Source organism: Symphalangus syndactylus, chromosome 6 (genome assembly GCF_028878055.3).
Source record: "Symphalangus syndactylus isolate Jambi chromosome 6, NHGRI_mSymSyn1-v2.1_pri, whole genome shotgun sequence".
Taxonomy (NCBI): Eukaryota; Metazoa; Chordata; class Mammalia; order Primates; family Hylobatidae; genus Symphalangus; species Symphalangus syndactylus.
The window spans coordinates 141,055,299-141,070,219 of NC_072428.2; the positions used below are offsets into that span (position 1 = coordinate 141,055,299).

Here is a 14,921-nt window from a genome sequence, read left to right on the forward strand (position 1 = left end):
TGCCAAAAGCGTACACACCATGAATCTGGCCCTGGCTGCTGAGAAGCTGGGTATCTGAGACTCTACTATGGCCAACTCAGGTTGGCAGGCGGCGCGGCCGGCAGCCGCTAGCCGCCTGGAAGGGCAGGACAGGCCGAGAGGGGACCGAGGTCCCTGGCCCCACGGCCCATCCCTGCAGAGTGCACGGGCGCCGCGAATGCGATTAGCTCCAGTACCGATTAGGGCTGAAAGGAGCTTGGCCTAGCGCTCTTGAAGCCGGACTTGAAAGAGGAAGTCCTGAAAATGCCTCTCGTTTTGCTTTGTCATCTTACTTTCTCCAGTCCCTAAGTCTTACACCCCTTAAAAAAAAGAAAAGGGGGTGGGGAGAGAAAAGGAAAACAAAACTAAGATGTTTCATGGTAAAAAGCTACAGCAGATATCATACTTCATAGTGAAAGACTGCTTTCGCTATAAAGTTCAGAAACCAGGCCAGGGTGTCTGCTCTCACTAATCCTATTCAACATGGTTCTAGAAGTACTAGGCCCTGCAATAAGGCAAGAAAAGGAAAGAAAACGCATACAGATTGGAAAGGAAGAAAAACACCTATGTAGATATCTACATACAAAATACCAAAGAATCTACAAAAGAAAGAAAAAACTCGCCTGGAATTAGTGAGTTTGGTAAGGTCACAGCATACAAGATCAACACACAAAAATCAATCACATTTCTATAAACTAACAATGAACACGTGGAAAAATATTTAAAACAATATCACTTAATACAATCACTTCAAAGAAAATTAAAACTTAGGCATAAACTCAAGAAACCATGTATAGTAGCTGTATGCTGAAAATCACAAACTGTAGATGAAAGACGAGCTAATAAATGGAGAGACATTCCTGAGCTGGAAGCCCCAACATAGTAAAAATGACAGTTCTCCCCCAGATTAATCTTTTGGTTTAATGCAATTGGTACCAAATTAGGGTTTTTTTTTTAGACATAAATAAGCTTATTCTAAAATTTATATGGAAAGGCGCAAGCTCTAGAATTCTATTTATTTATTTATTTATTTTTTTCGAGACAGAGTCTCGCTGTGTCACCCAGGCTGGAGGGCAGTGGCGCAACCTCGGCTCACTGTAAGCTATGCCTCCTGGGTTCACGCCATTCTCCTGCCTCAGCCTCCCGAGTAGCTGGGACTACAGTAGAATTCTTTAATCTTGAAGTCGCTCAATATTAAAGCAAACTATATAGATACGGCAATCAAGACAATGGTATTGGCAGAAGAATAGATATAATAATCAATAGAAATAAATAGAAAACCCAGAAATAGACCCATGCAAACATGGCAAACCAGTTTTTGATGGAGGTGTAAAAGCAACAGAACTGGAGTAACTGGATATCAAAAGGTAAAAAGACAAAAACAAACCCCAACCTAAGCCTTGCGTTTTACACAAAAATTAGATCACATTGGATTGTGAACTTAAAACTATGAAACTTTTTGGAGAAAATATTTGGGAACTGGGGCGAGGCAAAAGTTAGACCTGACACCAAAAACACAGTCCATAAAAGGAAAAACTGATAAATGGACCTCATTAAAATTAAGAATTTTTGCTCTGTGAAAGACCCTGTTAAGAGGATGAAAAGAAAAGCTACACAGTAGGAGAAAATATGTGCAAATCACACAGCCAACCAATTACTAGCACACTGCCTGTAGGGTTAGCCATGCTCTCCAAGGAGTAGCAAAAATAAAATAAAATAAAAATGTCTGGAATACATAAACACTATCAATATTAAACAGAAAAAGGAGAAAATAATCCAGTTAGAACACAGGCAAATGACACAGAGCTATTTCACCAAAAAAGACATACAGATGGCAAATTAGTGCATGAAAAGATGTTCAAAGTCATTAGCCATTATATAAATGCAAATTAAAACCACAATGAGATACCACTACACAACTGTTAAAATGGCTAACATCTCAGTAGTAACAACATCAAATGCTGGTGAGGATGTGGAGAGAGACGGGATCACTTCTACACTGCTGGTGGGAATGCAAAATGGAACCGCTGCTTTTTTTTTTTTGTTTTGTTTTTGAGACAGGGTCTCCCTCTGTGGCCCAGGCTGGAGCACAGTGGACCAATCTCAACTCACTGCAACCTCTACCTCCCAGGTTCGAGTAATTTTCCTGTCTCAGCCTCCTGAGTAGCTAGGATTAGAGGCATGTGCTACCACAGGTCAGCTAATTTTTGTATTTTTAGTAGAGATGAGGTTTCACTATATTGGTCAGGCTGGCCTCAAACTCCTGACCTCAGGTGATCCACCTGCCTTGGCCTCCCAAAGTGCTGGGATTACAGGTGTGGGCCACTGTGCCCAGTCAGGAACCACCACTCTTAAAAACAATTTGGCAGTTTTTTATAAAACTAAACATGCAACTACCGTGTAACACATCAGTTGCACTCTTGGGCATTTATCCCAGGGAAATGAAAACTTACATTTGCACAAAAACTTGTACGTGAATGTTCATAGCAGCTTTTTTGCAACAGTGCAAACGAAATAACAGATGTCGTTCAATGGATGAATGGTGAAGCGGGCTGTGGTAGGTCCATCTATACCATAAACTACTACTCAGCAAGAAAAAGGAAGGAACTATTGACACATACAACAACTTGGATAGATCTCCAGGGAATTATGCTGAGGGGAAAAGGCCAATCCTAAAAGGTCACATACTGTATGATTCCATTTATATTATAGGCTTGAAATAAAATGGTCGAAATGGAGAACAGATTAGTGGATGCCGGGGATCAGGGGCTGGGGTAGGGGGCCAGAGGTGCCTATGGCTATAAGAGGATAATGTAAGAGATCCTTGTGGTGACCGAACTGTTCTACATCTTGACTGTATCAATGTCAATATGCTGCTTGTGATATCACCCTGTATTTTTCCCTATGAGTCAGGCCAAGCTGATTTAATTCTGTGGAGGAAATGACAATCAATTTTTTTTTTTTTTTTTTGAGACGGAGTCTCGCTCTGTCCCCGAGGCTGGAGTGCAGTGGTGCCATCTCAGCTCACTGCCAGCTCCGCCTCCCGGGTTCACACCATTCTCCTGCCTTAGCCTCCCGAATAGCTGGGACTACAGGCTAATTTTTTGTATTTTTTTTTTTTTTTTTAGTAGAGATGGGGTTTCACCGTGTTAGCCAGGATGGTCTCGATCTCCTGACCTAGTGATCCACCCTCCTCAGCCTCCCAAAGTGCTGGGATTACAGGCATGAGCCACTGTGCCCAGCCAAAAAATCTTTATTGAAATATAATTCACGTACCATAAAATAACTCACCCATTTAAAGCGTGCAGTCCAGTGATTTTCAGAATATTCAGAATTGTGCAACTAAGTTTACATTTTCATCATCCCAAAGAGACAGCTTGTACCCATTAGCAGTCACTACCTGCTCAACCCCCACACCCATCCCCAGGCAACTATTTCCTGTCTCTATGGATTTGCCGATGCTGGCTATTTCTCATCAGTGGGATCATACAATAGGTGGTCTTTTGTGACTAGCTTCCGCTTAATGTCAGGGCCCATTCACATTGTAACACGGATCAGCACTTCATTTCTGTTTACTGCTGAGCGATACGCTGTTGTGTGGACACACGCACCTTGTTTATCCTTTTGTCAGCTGATGGGCGCTCAGGTGGTTTCCACATTTTGGCTATGGTGAAAATGTTGCTATGGACATTCCTGTGCAAATGTTTGTGTGGACATGTGTTTCATTTCATATACGCAGGAGTGGAATTGCTGGGCCACAGGGTAACCCTATGTTTAACAGAAATATTTTTAAGTTTAGTTTTGAAATGGAGTCTCACTCTGTCGCCCAGGCTGGAGTGCAGTGGCACGATCTCAGCTCACTGCAACCTCTGCCTCCTGGGTTCAAGTGATTCTCCTGCCTCAGCCTCCCGAGTAGCTGGGACTACAGGTGCGCACAACCATGCTCGGCTAATTTTCGTATTTTTAGTAGAGATGGGGTTTCACCATGGTGGCCAAGCTGGTCTCGAACTCCTGACCTCAGGTAATCCATCCGCCTCAGCCTCCCAAAGTGCTGGAATTACAGGCATGAGCCATGACATCTGGCCTCTCTACATTTAATATTTTGAGGACCTGCTGAACTGTTTTCAAGGTGGCTGCGCCGTTTTACATTTTTACCAGCAATGTATGAGGATTCCAGTTTCTCCTGTACTGTTTATTTTTGCAAGATGTTACCACTGGGGGGAACTAGGTAAAGGGTACACAGGATCTCTCTGCATTATTTCTTACAACTATATGTGAATATACAATTATCTCAAAATAAAAAGTTTAATTTTTAAAAAAAGTTTGGTGGTACACAGGAAGTATCTCTCCTTCTATTTTTAAGTCTATGCTTTTGTTTCTTGCAATAATTTTAGTATAAGTAAAAAAATTCTTATTGGTGTTTATGATAAGCACCATCAATTTCACCTGTAATCGTGAGGGGTTGTTTTTTGGGAGGCAGAAATGGGCAGCAAATGGCAGTATGTTTGTCAGGAGGACGCAAAAGTGGTTCACAGACTGAAAAGACCTATAAACCATCACTATAGAAGTTGGTCGAGGGTGGAAATTCAAACAATTAATGTTTTATGCAACTCCACTTAATAATGGGTATACAGGTGTAGCCTAAAATAAAAATGTTTTTATATAATATGCTTGTGGGATTGAATTTATTTCCACAGGTTTTTACTTAGTAAGAAATCTCATGTTTTCTTCCTTAGAAAGGAGGCTACTCATAGAACAACAGAAAAAGTCATGAGGTTTTTTTTTTTTTTTTTTTTTATAACACACTAAGTCAATTTCAGGAATTTGAGGGCTTTTACTGTTTAGGTATGTACATTAATGTGCACAGGGTCAAAAGACAGACAGATTTGTAGGCATACAGAACTTGAAGCTGGTGGTCGTCAGTTGCCCTTTTATGGCAATGTTTTCTTAAAGTCTCAACAGACTTATGCCAGACTTAATTTTAGCTATTTCAGGCAGGCAGGGAAAGCCGGGAGAAGAGGCGAAGGGGAGGGGAAGGGTGTGGGCAATCTCATGCAAGCAAAGAGAAGGGGCTTGCACTTATGACACCAGCTCATCTCTCAATCCATCAGCATCAGGGATGTTTGATGTAGCAAAAACAGACCAAATCCACCACCCAAACCCTCCTGATAATCCAGACTGATCTCCCCACAGAGAACAAAATGGGCCTACCATGGCAGGGAGGAACTGGGTTCTGCTAACAGCCTGGCGCAGTTCCGCCACAGGGAACGTTTCCATCTGTATAACATCAGCCAGTCTGAGGTTACTGGACTCCAGTGTGGTGGGAGGGAACAGAGGGACCCAAGTTGGACTTTATGGAGAGAATGCCTGAGAAACACGGAGCCATCACAAGTGTGACTTCTTGGTTGGTAAAAAATGCTACATTATTGGCCGGGCACGGTGGCTCATGCCTGTAATCCCAGCACTTTGGGAGGCTGAGGTGGGCGGATCACAAGGGCAGGAGATCGAGACCATCCTGGCCAACATAGTGAAACCCCATCTCTACTAAAAATACAAAAATTAGCTGGGCATGGTTGCGCGCACCTGTAGTCCCAACTACTCGGGAGGCTGAGGCAGGAGAGTCGCTTGAACCTGGGAGGCGGAACTTGGAGTGAGCCAAGATCGCACCATGCACTCCAGCCTGGCGACAGAGTGAGACTCTTGTCTCAAAAAAAAAAAGCTAAATTATTAAGGTGTGTCTTACATAATTGTGCCCAGGTGCAGCAAAACACTGTATTTTGAATGACTATCAGAAGGGAAAACTTCAGCCTGAAAACTTAATCATAAAATGACTGCCAAAAAAGCACTCCTTTATGCACAGAGGTCGGATATGAGTTTGCTCTGCCTCTTAAAAGAAGTCTTAAATAGCTCCTGCAAGAAATAAATCAACCTCAAATACTGGGTAAGGAGCTCCTGAATAATTTAGCGTACAGAACTCTCAGTTTCTGTGCATTCTGCTGTCTTCCTTGAGCTCCACTCTGCTCTGCAAGGGCGTCCTCCAAAGAGTAAAGAACGACGTGAAACCCCCTGGATGCTGGACAGGAGCTGCACGTGCACTCTGCTCCTGTTCCCACTAAGCATTCTCCAGGCAGCGCCAACCCACCACTGTGCCTGACATGTCCAGGTCTCAGTCCCAGCCCAGCCCTCTCCTGAGCTCCACACTGCCCCCTACTCTATCTCCACTGGAGTTTTCTACACCAACACAGATGCAGTTCATCTAAAACTGTGCCCCAGTCCTCTCGTCTTGCTGTCTTGGTTTCTTTTGAGGCAACCCACTTGTCTCCATCCCCACTACACCTACCCTGGTTCAGGCTTCCATTTTCTCTGGCTTGGCCAGCAGGGCAGCTTGAGCTCCTCCAGTCTTGCCCCCTTTCCAGTCTATTTCCTTCCGTGTAGCCAGAGTGCCTATGACGGTTAAATTTGAATCCAGTCATCTTGACTGGATTAAGGAACACCTAGAGAACCACTAAAGCATTATTTCTGGGTGTGTCCATGCAGGAGTTTCCAGAGACTGGCATGTGGGTCAGTGGACTGAGTGGGGAAGATCTGCCCCCAGTGTGGGCAGGCACCATCTAATTAGCTGGGAGCCTGGAGAGAACAATAAAGGTGACAGAGGATTTCCTTGCTCTTTCTCCTGGAGCTGGGACACTTTCCTCTTCCTGCTCTTGGGCATCAGAACTCCAGGCTCTCCTGCCTTGACACTGGGACTTAACAGCAGCAGCCCTCTGGTTTTCATGGCCTTGGACTGAGAATGACACCACTGGCTTCTCTAGTTCTAAGGCTTTCAGACTTGGACTGAGCCACGATACCATTACCTGCATCCCAGGGACTCCAGCTTTGAGATGGCCTGTCATGGGACTTCTCAGCCTCCATAATCGCACGAGGCGATTCCCCCAATAACTCCCCTCTCATCCATTTATCAGTCAATCAATCAACCAATCAATCATCTATTATCTATCTACCTATCTCCACACCTTTCTATCATCTGTCTATCTATCATCAATCATCTATTATCTCTCTACCTATCTCCACACCTTTCTATCATCTGTCTATCTATCACCTATTGGCTCTGTCTCTATGAAGAACCCTGACTGATAGAGTGACATTTTAAAAATGCAGTCTTGGGCAGGCACAGTGGCTCACATGTGTAATCCCAGCACTTTGGGAGGACAAGACAGCTGGATCACCTGCGGTCAGAAGTTCAAGACCAGCCTGGGCAACATGGTGAAACCATGTCTCTACAAAAAAAAAAAACAAAAATTAGCCGGGTATGGGGCATGCACCTGTAATTCCAGCTACTTGGGAGGCTGAGACACAAGAATTGTTTGAACCTGGGAGGTGGAGGTTGCAGTAAACTGAGATCGTGCCACTGCATTCTTGCCTAAGTGATAGAGTGAGACTCTGTCTCAACAAAAACAAAAACAAAACAGACTTATTATTCTCTCACTTAGAACCATTCAGTGGTTCTCAGCAATCTTTAGGATTTTCTTGGCAAACTCCTGAGCTGGGGGGAAGGACCTGATCATTTATTCACCTTCTCTTGCCATGTCCCTCTGTGTACCCCACACCTAAACCTTAAGGCATTGTCCTGGAATAGACCATACACTCACTGCTGTAAGGGTTTCTGAGCATTCTGGCCTCCCTGTTTCTTCCTCCATTCCTTGGCCAGTTCTTACTGTTTTTAAAGATTCAGATCAATCTTTCTCTGAAAGCCTTTCCTGATTCTTTTCTTTCACTCTGCTTTCCTCCTTTCCCCCGCCTTCCTTCCTTCCCCGATTCACGACCTTTTCTCACAACTTGCCTGGTTAATTACTTCTCTGAACCCACAAGCTTCCATATGGCATTTAACACACTGGCTTGGGATTTACTTTTTCTGTTTCCTCTGAGTCCCGCATTGCTCTCTGAAGGGAAAGAATGACTCATCATCTTTGTATTGCCTGTGTGTGACACATAGTAGGCATTCAAAAAATATTTGGGTGAAACGAATTGTTCATTCAGACATCCATTAAAACTTGGTAGGGAAACAGTTGATTTTAGTAGCATAAATGGGTTTAGAAGTTATTTCACTCAGTTTACTCCTGCTTCCCTTGGACCTCATTCCTGTTTGGAAATCATTATAGTCACTTTCCCTTTAGTGTTGGAATTAATATTTTGAAGGAAAATAAGTGACTGTGCCAAGAAATGATGGCAGGACAGTTTTTATTGTAATAGATTCTATCTGAGAACCAAAGTTCACTGGCAGTATGAGATCCTGGCATGGATACTGGCTGAGAGCTTTGCCAGCTCTTGCCACCACCCTACAATTTCAGTTTGTTTTTTTTTTTTAAAGATGGAGTCTTGCTCTGTTGCCAGGCTGGAGTGCAGTGGCACGATCTCGGCTCACTGCAATCTCTGCCTCCCTGGTTCAAGCGATTCCCCTGCCTCAGCCTCCCAAGTAACTGGGACTACAGGTGCGCACCACCACACGTGGCTAATTTTTTGTATTTTAGTAGAGACAAGGTTTCACCATGTTGGCCAGGCTGGTCTCAAACTCTTGACCTCAAGCGATCCACCCACCTCAGCCTGCCAAAGTGCTGGGATTACAGGTGTGAGCCACCGGACCCGGCCCTTTCTTTCTTTTTCAAGAGACTGGGTCTTGCTCTGTCGCCTAGGCTGGAGTGCAGTGGCATAATCATAGCTCACTGTAACCTTGAACTCCTGGGCTCAAGTGATTTTCCCATCTCAGCCTCCCAAGTAACTGGGCATGCAGGCACGTGCCACCATACCCGGCTAATGTTGCCCAGGCTGCTTTCAAACTCCAGGGCTCAAGGGATCCTCTTGCCTCAGCCTCCCAAAGCACTGGGATTATAGGCATGAGTGACGTCACCTGGCCAATTTTAGTTTCTGTTAAGGGAAGACAATTGATTTTTAAAAGTAGCATAGAAATTTGAAAAAATCTCCAATATATATTCAACACTGTAAGTATTAATTCTTGGCCAGATGCAGTAGCTCATGTCTGTAATCCTAGCATGTTGGGAGGTTGAGGTGGGAGGATCACTTGAGCCCAGGAGTTTGAGACCAGCCTGGGCAACATAGGGAGACACCATCTTTTTTTTTTTTTTTTTTTTTTTTTTTAAAAAAGGGGGCCAGGCGCGGTGGCTCATGCCTGTAATCCCAGCACTTTGGGAGGCCAAGGTGGGCAGATCACGAGGTCAGGAGATTGAGACCATCCTGGCTAACATGGTGAAACACCGTCTCTACTAAAAATACAAAAAAAAAAAAAAAAAAAATTAGCCAGGCGTGGTGGCAGGCTCCTGTAGTCCCAGCTACTCAGGAGGCTGAGGCAGAAGAATGGCATGAACCTGGGAGGCGGAGCTTGCAGTGAGCCAAGATCACACCACTGCACTCCAGCCTGGGTGACGGAGTGAAACTTCGTCTCAAACAACAAACAAAAAAACAAAACAAAAAAACAAAACAAAAGGTAGCTGGGCATAGTGGCTCATGCCTGTAGTCCCAGCTAGCTACATAGGAGGCTGAGGTGGGAGGACTGCTTGAGTCCAGGAGTTCAAGGCTGCAGTGAGCTGTGATCATGCCACTGCCCTCCAGCCCGGGCAACAAACTGAGACCACCCCACTCCCCAAAAAGAAGTGTATTAATTCTGCTGATTGCTTTTAATCAATATACTTGGAGAGAAGGTTTTGTTCATTTTGATACCTTTCTAAATAACAATTTCAGATGCTATAAAAATTAGTTCCTAACATTTATTTATGATTTTCTTTAAAGATAATTTATTCCACAGTATCTTTTCAGAGAGAGTGGCAACCAATTTGTATAGCTCAAGTCAGCTGAAAACCTGTTTCAAAGGAAGTGTTATTAAACAAAAGGTGAAGAAAATTGATTAACCCAAAAAGTCCTTTGTCTGGATTCTCTATGTTAAATTATCTTCGAATTTCCAAAATAGGAGACAATGGTAAGTTTTGAAGACAGTCATTCATTCAGCAAATACTTACTTAATATGGGCTATGTGCCCAGAACCAGGGCAGTTGGTTAATAAAATATCTGTTGAACGAACATGTCCTAGCCTGACTAGAAATTGGCATAGAAGGTATGAAGAAGGAGCTCAACGAACATGGAGAATCAGCATGTTTGGCTTGCTACCCTTCACATTCATTAGTTACAGTCTGAAATGCATATATCTCTTGCCTTTCACAAATAAATCCATTTATTTGCCAATCAAAATATTTTATTATTAGCTTTGTGTTTAACATGACTTATTGGGAGCTGAATACTTACATTCTCTTATAGGTTGATAACTCTTACTATTGTCTTATAATACTTCGCAAATAAAAAAATAACTATTGCTCACCAAGTTCAACTAACCTTTCGATTCTTAATGCAGCCAAGTCACAAACTTTGAAATATGTTGTATTTATATTAGAATGCAACGCACAGAATGATACAGTGTCACAAGGCAGTCTCTCTTCTCTATTCTCTGCTCCCTCCCCTACAACTGACCTATTCATTAACCCTTTCCAGAACAGATCACTGTTAACTGTTTTTCAGCCCCTTTAAGTCCCATATTGGGTGGAAGCTCTATTCCTAAATTGGTGAAAAATTACAAACATGATTGAGACAGAATACTTCCACTTTGGTTCTGCTCTACATAACGTGATCAAAAGGAAGTACAATATTCCAACTGAAATTAAAGGGACCCACTAATGCCTCCACCATATCTTCTACATTCTGGAGACTTCTGTGGTCTTCATTTACTATCCACAGTGTTACATAGCTACTTACGGTGGATTGGAGTGAACTGCAGACACAGAGCCAAGGAAATGGAGAAGCAGGACCTTCATACCTCATAATGTAAATCCTTTAAAGAACGTTTGTAGTGTTCCTTTTTATTGTGTGTAATTTACCGACAATAAACGATTTCTATTCCAAGTGTACAATTTGATGAGCTAGGATGAAATCACCAGTACAATTATACGATGGAATACTATTCAGTCATAAAAAGCAATAAATTAACAGCATCTGCAATGACCTGGATGAGACTAGAGACTATTATTCCAAGTGAAGTAATTCAGGAATGGAAAACCAAACATTATATGTTCTCACTGATATGTGGGAGCTAAGCTATGAGGACGCAAAGGCATAAGAATGATACAATAGACTGTGGGGACTTGGAGGGAAGAGTGGAAGGGGGGCGAGGGATAAAAGACTACAAATATGGTGCAAAGTATACCGCTCGGGTGATGGATGCACCAGGATCTCACAAATCTCCACTAAATAACTTACTCATGTAAGTTCATGTAACCAAATACCACCTGTATGCCAATAACTTATGGAAAAATAAAATTAAAAAAATAAATACTAAAGAGAAAATTAAAAAAATAAAATATAGGGAAAAAAAATTTTTTTATCACTCCAAAAGTTTGCTCATGCTCCTTTGTGCTTCATCCCTTCTTCAAGGCAACCACTGATCTACTTTTTATCACTATCACTATAAATATTTCCTAGAATTTTGTGTATATGGAATCATACAGTATATGTGCTTTTGCTCCTGGATTATTTCACTTAGCATAATTATTTTGCCATTCATTCATGTCGCTCAGTATACCAGTAGTTTGTTCATTTCTATTGCTAAGTAGCATCCCATTCTATGGATACACCCCATTTTGTCTATTCATTCACCAGTTGATGGACATGTGGGATATTTTCGCTTTTTGACCATTGGGAATAAAGCTATGAACATTTGTGGTCAAGTCTTTATAGGAACATGCTTTCATTTCTCTTGGGCAAGTACCAAGGAGTAGAATGGCTGAGTCATTTGGTAGGTGTGTGTTTAATATGAGAAACCACCCATTTCACAGACTGGCTGTACCATTTTACAGTTCTGCCCAAAGTGGTTGAGAGTTCCAGTTGCTTCATGTCCTCATCAATGCTTGGTATGGTCTTTTAACATTTTTTGTCATTTTAGTCATTCTAGTGGGTGTATAGGTTTCTTGCTGTGAGTTTAATTTGCATTTCCTTGAGGACAGTGATATCTTTTTGTGTTTGTTGGTAATTAATGTGTTTTTTGTGAAGTGACTGTACACATCTTTTGTCTATTTATTTGAGTTTTTGTTCTTATTGAGTTGTATGAATATGGCAAGCAGACTCTGAGATGGCCCCCAGTGAATGATCCCCACCTCCTGGCATTCATGTACTTGTGTATCCCTCTTCTTGAGTGTGAGCAGGACCTAGTGACTCACTTCTAGCCAACAGAATTCAGCACAAGTGATGGGACACCACTTCCATTATTAAGCTTCTGTCTATATACATAAGACTGTGGCTTGTCTTTCTAGCAGATCACTATCTTGCTGGCTTTGGTGAAGCAAGCTGCCATGCAGGAGAGGCCCATGTCAATGAACTAAGGCTCTCAGTCCAACAGCTTGCAAGGAACTGAACCCTGCCACTAACCACATGAGCTTGGAAATGGATCCTTCCCCAGCTGAGCCTTTGGATGAGACCCGGGTCCTGGCCAACATCTTGATTGCAAGCTTCACAAAAGAGCCTGAAGCAGAGGACTCAACTAAGCTGTACCTGAACTTCTGACCTACAGAAACTATGAGATAATCAATGCATGATTTCAGCCACTAAGTTTGTGGTAATCTGTTACATAACTAGATAATACAATGGGTTTTAAAAAAATGCATTTAGGATGTAAGTCCTTTGTCAGATACATGTACTGTGAATAGTGAATATTTTCTCCCCTTCCGTGGCTTGCCTTTTCATATTCCTAATCATGTCTTTCAAAGAGCAAGTTTTTAATTTTGATAAGATCCTATTTATTATATTATGACTCATGCTTTTTCTGTCCTAGCTAAGAAATCTTTGCCTCCTCTCCTTCCAGGGTTGTGAGGATTGTCTCAAATGTTTCCTTCTAGAAGTTTTACATTTTCCTTTTACATTAGGCCTAGGATCCATTTTGATTTAATTTTTAAATTATGATATGTGGCAAGGGTTGAGGTTCATATTTTCCATACTGAAATCCAACTGTTCCACATTGCTTGTTGAAAAGATTTTACTGCCTCACTGGATTCCCTTGGTACCTTTATTTAAAATCAATTGACCATATATGGGGATCTATTTCTGGATTCTCTATTTTGTTCATTGATTTATATCTATACTTTCATCATGACCACACTGTTTTGATTACTGTAGCTCTATAACAGGCATTAAAATCAGGTAGTGGACATTCTCCAACTTTGTTCTTCATTTAAAAAATGGCTGTGAGTCCTTTAAGTTCCTTATGTTTCTATATACATTCCAGAATTAAAAATAAAACCTACTGGAATCTTGGCTGGGACTGCATTTGATCTACAGAGCAATTTGGGAAGAAATGACAACAGTATTAAGTGTTCCAATCCATGACCATGGTGTATCTTTCCATTTGTTTAGCCCTTTGATTTCTCTCAGCAATCCTTTGTAGTTTTCACCATAGAGGTCTTACATATCTTTTGTTAAATTTATTCCTAAGTATTTATTTTTTGATGCTCTCATAAATGAAATTGCTTATAAAATTTCATTTCCCAAATGTTTGCTGTTAGCATATAAAAATACGGTGGATTTTTATACATTAACCTTGTATCCTGTGACCTTGCTAAATTCACTTGTAAGTTCTAGTGGTAATTTTGTAGATTTCTTAGAATTTTTCTGCATAAGTAATCACATCATCTAGCGTCTCTTAAATTATTTTGCAGTTCCCTGATACTGTATAATTTTAGCTATGTGTTCAGTGTATTATACATAACTCTGATTCTTATCTAAATGTATCATTTTAGTTATTCCTTGGCTCATACATATAAAATATGTACTATATGTTACACATATATGTAATATTACAGATTACCTATGTCATATTACACATGGATAGATGGATATTTGCTGCTTTCAGCTCACTTGCATAACCTCAGTAGTGGTATCCACCATTTGACGTGTGCACACTGGAGCCAGCTGGAGCGGGTACTCATGGCTGCCTACTTGGCATCCATTCCTCTTCCTCTACCTTCCTTCCTAGAATAACCCAAATGCTGTTGCAGCATATATGCTTTCATGATAGTGACAAGCTCTCTCGAGCTACCCTGGGCTACCAGGGAGGACTCAGGGTTGGAGAGAGCCAGGCCTCACATGCATGTGTGCACAGCCCCATCCATCCCGTTCTTGCCACAAGCAAGCATGCAGCCCCGACTGCTATTGAGAAATAGCCTTCAGATGAAGCCATTGCAGACAGAGAGAAGAATGTGGGCCCTAGGTGACAGCATTGAGCAGGGCTGTGTCTCACCTTGGCTGGGGCCTAGCCTGCTTCTGTACCTGTATAGATGATACAATAGATGTCTTTATCCTTCAAGCCAGTTTGAGTTGGTGTTGTCTGCTGCTTTGCAGCCAGAAACAGCCTAGGTAACATTTGGGTATTCCATGAGATACAGGCCCGGCCCTCAGAAGGTTATATTCTAATTAGGTGACAGTTATAATTGGGGAAATCAGATTTCTGCATATGTCACACTGTAAAAAATTACAAAGTAATTTAAATAACAAAAAGCTATAGCAACTGCATAGTGGGCACAAATGCTAAGGAAATCTTTGAGAGGAAGGCTTCCTACAGAGATGTGCAGAGGCAGATTTTGAAGGGAGCAAGGAAAGGTGGACATTCAGGTGGTGGTTGTGGCAGAGGAAGAGCCTGAAGGTCAGGATGTGCTGATGATCTTTATCTGAGAGTAGAACATTCTTGTAGAGAAGTGAAAGAAAGATTGGAGACCACTGGGAGTGAAAGGAATGGAATTTGGATTTCTTAAGAAGTGAATGTAGATATTCTCAAATTGTTTTTGGCAATATAAAAAAAT

The 14,921-nt window shown here is 41.9% G+C and overlaps 1 protein-coding gene across 17 annotated transcripts in view; it reads right to left on the reverse strand.

Moving 5' to 3' along the window:
* The window catches only part of PRKAG2 (protein kinase AMP-activated non-catalytic subunit gamma 2), a 327,100-nt gene that overhangs the window by 78,477 nt on the left and 233,702 nt on the right, over positions 1-14,921 (reverse strand). The gene's annotated exons all lie outside the window — the stretch shown is intronic.